The sequence below is a fragment of the Sapajus apella genome, unplaced genomic scaffold, assembly GCF_009761245.1.
Source record: "Sapajus apella isolate SASKATOON/1434 unplaced genomic scaffold, GSC_monkey_1.0 scaffold52, whole genome shotgun sequence".
NCBI classification, from domain to species: Eukaryota; Metazoa; Chordata; class Mammalia; order Primates; family Cebidae; genus Sapajus; species Sapajus apella.
Window position 1 is genome coordinate 15262474 of NW_022436992.1, and position 8186 is coordinate 15270659.

At 47.5% G+C, this 8186-nt stretch overlaps 1 pseudogene; it reads right to left on the reverse strand.

Moving 5' to 3' along the window:
- Nucleotides 1–2435: 2435 nt before the first annotated feature.
- On the reverse strand, nucleotides 2436–7962 carry LOC116526967 (annotated as a pseudogene).
- Nucleotides 7963–8186: the final 224 nt, after the last annotated feature.

The window sequence follows — 8186 nt, forward strand, 5'->3', positions numbered from 1 at the left end:
CACATAGCAGAAAATGGAGAAAATGCAAAATTAAAAGTTGATTAACCCCTCATCTGTACTAAAAAGTTACTAATATTGTTTATTTTATTGCCTTGTGTCTAGTATCATATTAAAATTTAAAAATTTAAGCTTTAATATTTCATAGATATAGAGATAATCATAGAGATAATCATAGATTCACATGTTATTGTAAGAAGTGATACAGAGAAGCTCTAGACACCCTTCATCAAAATTTCTTCAATGGTAACAACTTGCATAACTATAGTTCAATGTCACAATAGGAAATTGAGTTTGGTGCAATCCATTGACCTTGTTCAGATTTTATCAGTCTTAGATACATTTGCTAGTGTGTGTATATTTTGTTCTATGCAATTTTATCTCAAATGAACACTTATGTGACCATCATCAAGATACAGAACAGTTTATTATAAGAATCCTTCCTATTACCTTTTTTTGTTTGTTTGAGACGGACTCTCGCTCTGTTGCCCAGGTTGGAGTGCAGTGGCGAGATCTCGGCCTTCCGGGTTCAAGCAATTATCCCTGCCTCCGCCTCCGGTGTAGCTGGGATTACAAACGTGCACCACCACGCCTGGCTAATTTTTGTATTTTTAGTAGAGACGGGGTTTTGCCATGTTGGCCAGGCTGGTCTTGAACTGCTGACCTTAGGCAATCCTATTGCCTGTTTATAGTATTCCCTCTTCCCTAATCTCTGGCAACCACTAATCTCTACGATCTTGTAATTTTGTTAGTTCAACAGTAATTGACCAGCATGGTGGCTCATGCCTCTAATCCCAGCACTTTGGGAGGCCAAGGCGGGTGGATCATTTGAGCTCTGGGGTTTGAGACCAGCCTGGGCAACATGGCGGAACCCCATCTCTACAAAAAATATAAAAAATTAGCCAGGCATGGTGGTGTGCACCTGTAGTGCAAGCTACTTGTGAGGCTGAGTTGGGAGGATCGCTTGAGCCTGCAGTAAGCCATGTTTGTACTGATACCAGTGGTGAACCGCCGTGGGTCTGTGGCAACCTCAATTCTTGCCTCCTCAGAAGAAAGAATTTGACTGAGGAGCATAAGGCAGAAGGAGAGACTCGGGAAAGTTTTAGAGCAGGAGTGAAAGTTTATTAAAAAGCTTTAGAGAAGGAACAAAAGGAAGGAAAGCACACTTGGAAGAGACCCAAGTGGGCGACTTGAAGGAGAAAAGTGCAGGGTTTGACCTTTTGAGTTGGGGTTTTATATGCTGGCATACTTCTGGGGTTTTGTGTTCCTTCTCCCCTGATTCTTTCCTTGGGGTGGGCTGTCAGCATGCACAGTGGCCTGCTAGCGCTTGCCAGAGGAGCATGTGCAGTGTACTGACTGGTGTTGCACGCATGTCACCTGAGGCGTTCTTCCCTTACCAGCCGAATGCCCCTAGGAGGTCTTACACCAGTTAAACTCGGCCATTTTGCCTCTTAGTGCGCACGTGCCTACTTGCTCAGCTCCTGGGATTCTACTGGGAAGCCGCTGATCACCAGGTTCAGGTGTTTTCTGTTTATTGGGAAACTGCCTTTTCCTGGTGCTGGCTGTAGCCAATTATTATTTTAGAGAGACAGTTAACAACTGCTTGATCATCACCTGGTGGTCATCTGCCATTCCTGGTTTAGGGTTGCAGGGGGCCCTCTCCTGCCCTGCTCAGGCCTGACCATACCCACCATAACAGCCACTGTACTACACCCTGGGTGACAAAGTAATCCCGTCTCAAAAAAACAAAAACCCCCAGTATTACCTAAATGGAACCAGCTAGTATATAATCGGGGATTGGTGTTTTTCACTTAGTGTAATTCCCAATATCCAGTGAAGTTGTTGCACGAGTCAATAGTTAATTCATTTGTATTGCCTAGGGGTGCTCCCAGTCATATGATAAGTGCACATTTCCTTTTGTAAGAACCTGTTACATTTTGTTCTAGAGTGGTCCTGCCATTGTACATGCCTGCCAGCAGTGTCTGAGTGATCCATTTTCTCTGCATCCAGTATTTGGTGTTATCATTCTTTTCTTTCCTTCCTTCCTTCCTTCCTTCCTTCCTTCCTTCCTTCCTTCCTTCCTTCCTTCCTTCCTTCCTTCCTTTTCTCCTTCTTTCTTTCTCTTTTTCTTTCCTTTTCTCTCTCTCTTTCTCTTTCTTTCAACCTCTATTTCCTACATCTTTTATTTATTGCTTTTTTATTTTTTTTTAGAGCTGAGGTTTTATTTTGGACAAAAAAAAAAGCAATTGCATTGTTTTGCAGCTGGAGGCATGGGTAAGGGGGTCCCCAGGCAGTAAACTCCCCGCTGGTGGGCTGAGGGCTAGGGCTGAGCCTCAGGTGGGTCTCCTGTTCCCTGTGCTAATCCTTCACAGGAGCCTCCCTCTCGGGCTCTGGGAGCCTCAGGAGGGGCAGGCTGGGAGGGGCTGCTGCAGCTGTGTTCACTTGGGCAGGATGTCAGAGGACTCCGACACCAGCTTCCCGTCGCGGGTCTCCATTTTCTTAGCAACTGCAGCCCTGATGGTGCTGGTTTGGCTGAAGGAGCTGGAGCCCACGCCAGAGCCAAGGCTGGAACTCAGGCTGTAGCCGAGGCCAGGGCTTGTGAGGTCCCATAGGCCGAGCTCAGACCACCTGTATAGCAGCTGGTGGTCTTCATATGGATATTCATGTTCTGCATCCCAGACTCCAGATGGCTCTCCTTGCCCTCCAGCAGCTTCCCGTAGGTGACAGGCTTGTCCAGGGCCAGCTTGACGTTCATCAGCTCCTGGTACTCAGGCAGCTGCTACCGTGTCCTGCTTGGCTCGCTGCAGGGTGCCTCCAGCTTGGACAGCTTGGTGTTGGCATCTTTAATGGCCGGCTCCCCACACTGCTCAGCACCTGTGCTGGTGGCCTCCAGGGAAGCCCTTTGGCCTTTGAGGCCCTCAATCTCAGCCTGGAGTCGGCTGATGTTCTGGTTCATCACGGATATCTCAGTCTGTGTGCCGCAGGTCATCCTCTTGCTTCCCAGTTAGTGTCTGCAGCTCCTCATACTTGATCTGGTACATAGCCTCAGCCCGGCTGCCGTGGGTGATCTCCTCATACTGCACCTTGACCTCAGCGATGATGCTGTCCATGTCCAGGGAGCAGCTGTTGTCCATGGACAGCACCACAGACATGTCTGAGATCCAAGACTGCAGCTCCTGGGTCTCCTCTTCATACAGCGGCTGAGGAAGCTGATCTCGTCAGTCAGTCCTTCCAGGTGAGATTCCAGCTCTACTTTGTTCATGTAAGCTTATCTGCGTCCTTCTTCATGAGGACAAATTCATTCTCCATCTCTGTAGGCTTATTGATCTCATCCTCATACTTGCTCTTGGAGTCCTCTACCAGTCTTTGCATATTGCCAAGCTCCACCTCCAGCTTCAGCTTCTCCGGGCCCAGAGTCTCCAGCTCTGGAACATGTTGTCCATGTTGCCCTGAGCTGTCTGCTACAGCTGCAGGAGGCTCCAGCATCTTGCTCTGCTGCTCCAGAAACCTTACCTTGTCTATGAAGGAGGCAAACTTGTTGAAGCTCTTGATCTGCTCCTTCTCCTGGGTGCGCATGGCCTGGGTGTTGGGGTCCACCTCCAGGTTAAGGGGGCTCAGCAGGCTCTGGTTGACCATTATGGCGGTGACGCCTCCCATGCCGCTGGCCCCACCATAGCATCCACCCAGGCCATGCTGGAAGCTGCTGCTGCCCACTCAGGAGAAGCTGAAGGAGCTGATGCAGGCACTGGGCCCACTCATGCAGGAGTGGCTGCTGAAGGCTTGGGGGCCAGAAGTGGAGATCTTGTAGGACTTCTGAGTCACCCTGATGGACACAGGGGAGGCAGGAGTGGAGGCAGGTGGGCTGAATCAGGCGGAGATTCCAGAAGGAATGGAGAAGCTGCTTCTTGTTATCATTATTTTCTACTTTAACCATATAAGACTGTGGTTTTAATTGAAATATCTTTTTAATAACATCACACAAATGGCAAATAATGTGTTTATTCTTTGCCCATGTCTTCTCATTATTGGGCCATAATTCTTATAGTTAACAATATTTTATTGGGTAAATGTATTTGCATACTAATACATGTCTTAATTGTCTTTGTATATTCTAAATATAATTTCTTTATCATATACACAGCTTACAAATATTTTCTCCCATTCTGTATGGTTTTATTTTATTTTTAAGATGAAATCTCACTCTTTTGCCCAGGCTGGAGTGCAGGGTTGCAATCTCAGCTCACTACAACCTCTGCCTCCCAGGTTCAAGCAATTCTCCTGCCTCAGCCTCCTGAGTAGCTGGGATTACAGGCACACACCAACACATCCAGCTAATTTTTGTATTTTTGGTAGAGATGGAGTTTCACCATGTTGGCCAGACTGTTCTCAAACTCCTGACCTCAAGTGTCTGCCCGCCTTGGTCTCTCAAAATGCTGGGATTACAGGCATGAGCCACCGCACCCTGACCTGTATGTTGCTTTTTCACCTGATAGTGTCATTTTGAAACATCGAACGTTTTTAATTTCGATGATGCCCAATTTATCTTTCTTCCCTTTGGTTGTTTGTGCTTTTGTTGGCATATCTAAAAAACCATTGCCTCATCCAAGGCTGCAAAGAGTTTTGTCCATGTTTTCTTCTAAGGGTTGAATAGTTTTAGCTTTTATATTTAGGACTTTGATCTATTTTGAGTTAATTTTTCCACACAATGTGAAGCAAGTGCTATGGCTTGAACGTGCCCCCCAAAGTTCTTGCATTGGAAACTTGATTACCAGTGCAGCAATGCTGGGAAGTGGGAGGTGTTTGGGTCATGAGGGCTCTGCCCTTATGAAGAGATTAATGCTGTTATCACAGGAGTGGATTTTCTATAAAAGGACATGCTCAACCCCGCTTTGTCTCTCTCTTGCCTTTCTGCCATGTTAAGATGCAGCAAGAAGGTGCTCAAAGATGTCAGCACCTTGATCTTGGACTTCACAGCCTCCAGAACTGTTGTTAGGAAATAAATTTTGCTTCATTATAAATTACCCAGTCTCCAGTATTCTGTTACTGCAGCACAAAATGGACAAAGACAGTAGGGATCCAACTTCATTCTTGTGTGGTGGCTATTCAGTCTTCCCAACACCATTTATTGAAGAGCCTGTCTTTCCCCGTTAAATGGCATCTTTGTTGAAAATAGTAGGAAAGTTTTTAAACAAACGAAACTGGCTGCTGCGTGGAACAGGCTGCTGTGTTAGGTATGAGGGACCTGTTTGGGGGCATGTTAGGTTAAACAGCATCACTCAGGGGCATGGAGAGGCGATTATGATCGTGAGAGATGAGTGGAGGTTTTACTTCATTCGAAAAGGCTTTCTAATTCCGAGGTGCTGTGTTTTTGGGGGATGCTGGTAGGGATGCATATCTGTGTGTGAGTCAAGTTGAATAAGGGGATCAGATTGCCTTTCTCTCGCATTTCAGGCAGACCAGCTTTGTTTGTGTTTGTTTTATTTACTGGAGATCAGTGGAGAAATTTGTTTGAAAAAAGGTTTTACTACTAAAAGTCATTTGAAACCCATACATTTCAAGTTGTACTTTGATAAATGAGATAAGTGTCCCTGAGGGCATCAGAGTCTAGTGCATGACCACACACAGGGCCACGTGGCAGAGCCCAGCTCCCTTGACAGATGCTCTTTCCACTGGGAGCCTGGGTGCTGGGGACCAGGGACCAAGCCACAGACTCCACCATGGTTCCCTCTGGTTTTTGTCCTGTGAGAGCTGCCCTGCGGGGTCCAGGGCTGAGGGAGATGGAGGCAGCCCTCCTGTCTTCCTCCTTCTGGGCACTGTTCCTGCCCTGGCTGGGCCCGTTCTCCATCCCCAGTTCTAGCTCACTAAGGGATTTTCACTGAAGCCAGGGATGCCTTTTAGCTTGATGGCTAGGTTCCTGCCTCCGACAGTCTTCGGACTTCACACCAGCTGAGCCCTCTTCTAGTGAGATATAAATCATGGAGCGCATGTTGGGGAAGAGGAGAGAAGGGATATTTTTTTAGATGGGGTGTCACTCTGTTGCCCAACAGTGGTGTGATCACAATTCACTGTAGCTTCAAACTCCTGGCTCAAGAGATCTTCCAGCATCAGCCTCCTGAGTATCTGGGACTATAGGCGCATGCCACTATGCCTGGCTTATTTTATTTTTTTTTGTAGAGATACGGTCTTACTATATTGCACAGGGTGGCATTGAACTCCTCAGGTCAAGTGATCCTCCTGCCTCAGCCTCCAAAAGTGCTGGGGTTGCAGGCCTGAGACACTGCACCTGGCCTAGTAATTCTTCATAAAGAGTCTTTATAGTCTGAAGCTTTAACTCTTTGAAATGTCTGGGTAGACAGAGGGAGGAAAGGCAAATTTAGCATTGCCACTACCTTGGAACTCCGTAACAGATGTCACAGCTGGGACAAGTCAGCAGCACCCTGTGTGGCCCTCATGGAGCTCGAGGGCATGAGAGGGCATGCTCAGTTAGGGGGAGCTGCTGGGTACCCCACCCCAGGTCGTGTATTGCCATAGGTGGGAGATTCATATTTCAGGGGTCCAGGTCTTGTGATGTTCCAAGAGAAGCCTGGACTTTTATGTGAAATGTTCCAAATTTTAAAGTAATGGTAACAAATCAAACATTTTGAAGAGTACTATTTATAAGGCACACAGAACCCACCTGCTGAGACTGGCCAGGGCCTCAGATCTTCTGGAGTGCCACTGGCCAGGGATTCCAGGATGTGGGTGGCAAGTGGCTTGATGGGAACTGCTCTCTCTCCCTTCTCTTCATCAGGCCATGTCTATGCAGGGCTAAGTTGAAGAAAGTCATGCTCTTCCTTTAAAATATTCCCTCTCTACACCTTCCTGTGACTTGAGTGTTAAGTAAGGTTGATGACAACTGCCAGGCTTCTCGAGGTCATTGTGGAACCAAGGGAGGAGAGGCAACCTGTGACCCCTGTTCCTCCCTCCCTTCCTGATGTTGGCTGTCATGGTATCAAGGAAGTGAGGTTGGGGGAAGAGGATATCTTCTATCACGTAAGCTTTTACCTCCATTTGCACTCTTCCTGTGGTGGTGGGACTGCAAAGCTCGTTTGTTTTGCCATAGTGGTAGTGGTGTGGCTACAGTGATGAGGACAAGTGTTCTCTTTCCAGGTCCATGAGAGGGCGTAGTTTTAAGGGCAAGAATTTCCCAGCGCCATGCCCGCCTCCCATCTCTCTTCCTCCGGGAGAGTTAACGGTTTATGTTTGAATTTCACCGGCATTGGAAGAAACTAAAAGTCAGTCACCCCAGTGGAAGTTTAAAGGAACTCCTTTCATTGGCCAGAGGAACTTGGGAAGGTGCGAATTTCTCCCAGGATAAATTCCCCTGCTCCTTCACCCACGCCGGATTTCCAGCTCTCTGGAATCCCCTCCCATACGGTGGGAGCTCCCTTTCACCTCTGGGATTTTCCCCTTTGGGATCCCCTTCCACACTCTTTGTGGAAGTCTTTCTCTTCTTTCCTTCTCTTTTCCCTACCTAAATAAAATCACCTTCTCAACACTTCTTGGGCCCGATATTTACTTTCACCAGCATACGGCTCACCTGCAGTGGTCCCATCACTTATTCTTTAAGAGGTTGGAGGCCAAGAACCCATAGCATTCTCTCAGGGGGAGCTGTGCCCCACCAGCACCCAAGAAAAAACCCTGTTACAGTGAAAGCCCCAGTGTGGAGCTCTGTGTGCCTTTGTGAGTTTGCCAGTAGGAGGGTGCAGCTGGGCTGTCTCTGGCTGATAACACTGGAAACAGTCTGTGGATTTCTTCTACTCCCTCTTCATTGACAGAGGTGTGGGAGCTAATAAGAATGCCTCTGTCTCTCCACATCCGGTCCCACTCTGCATTTTGGTACCTGCTGTTGATCCACCTGGCTATTTCTATGGGTGGTGGTGTCGGTGGTAGGATGTTGGCTGTTCTACACTGTACTCTTTCCATGGAGGGTTTGCTTCTGCAAGCCTAGGAGAGGATCAGGATGATACTGCGTGACCCTTTGAAGAACACAGTAGGGATTCTAGGGTTGTTTGTGGAATGGATGAATGAATACCAGTGTTCATGTTCAAAACATGTCATTGCTGTTATTGCTGCATATTGACAAGGCCACCAAGTCTCCTGAAACACATCACCTGTCTCGGGGAGGAGTGGTGGGTAAGACGGTGTCC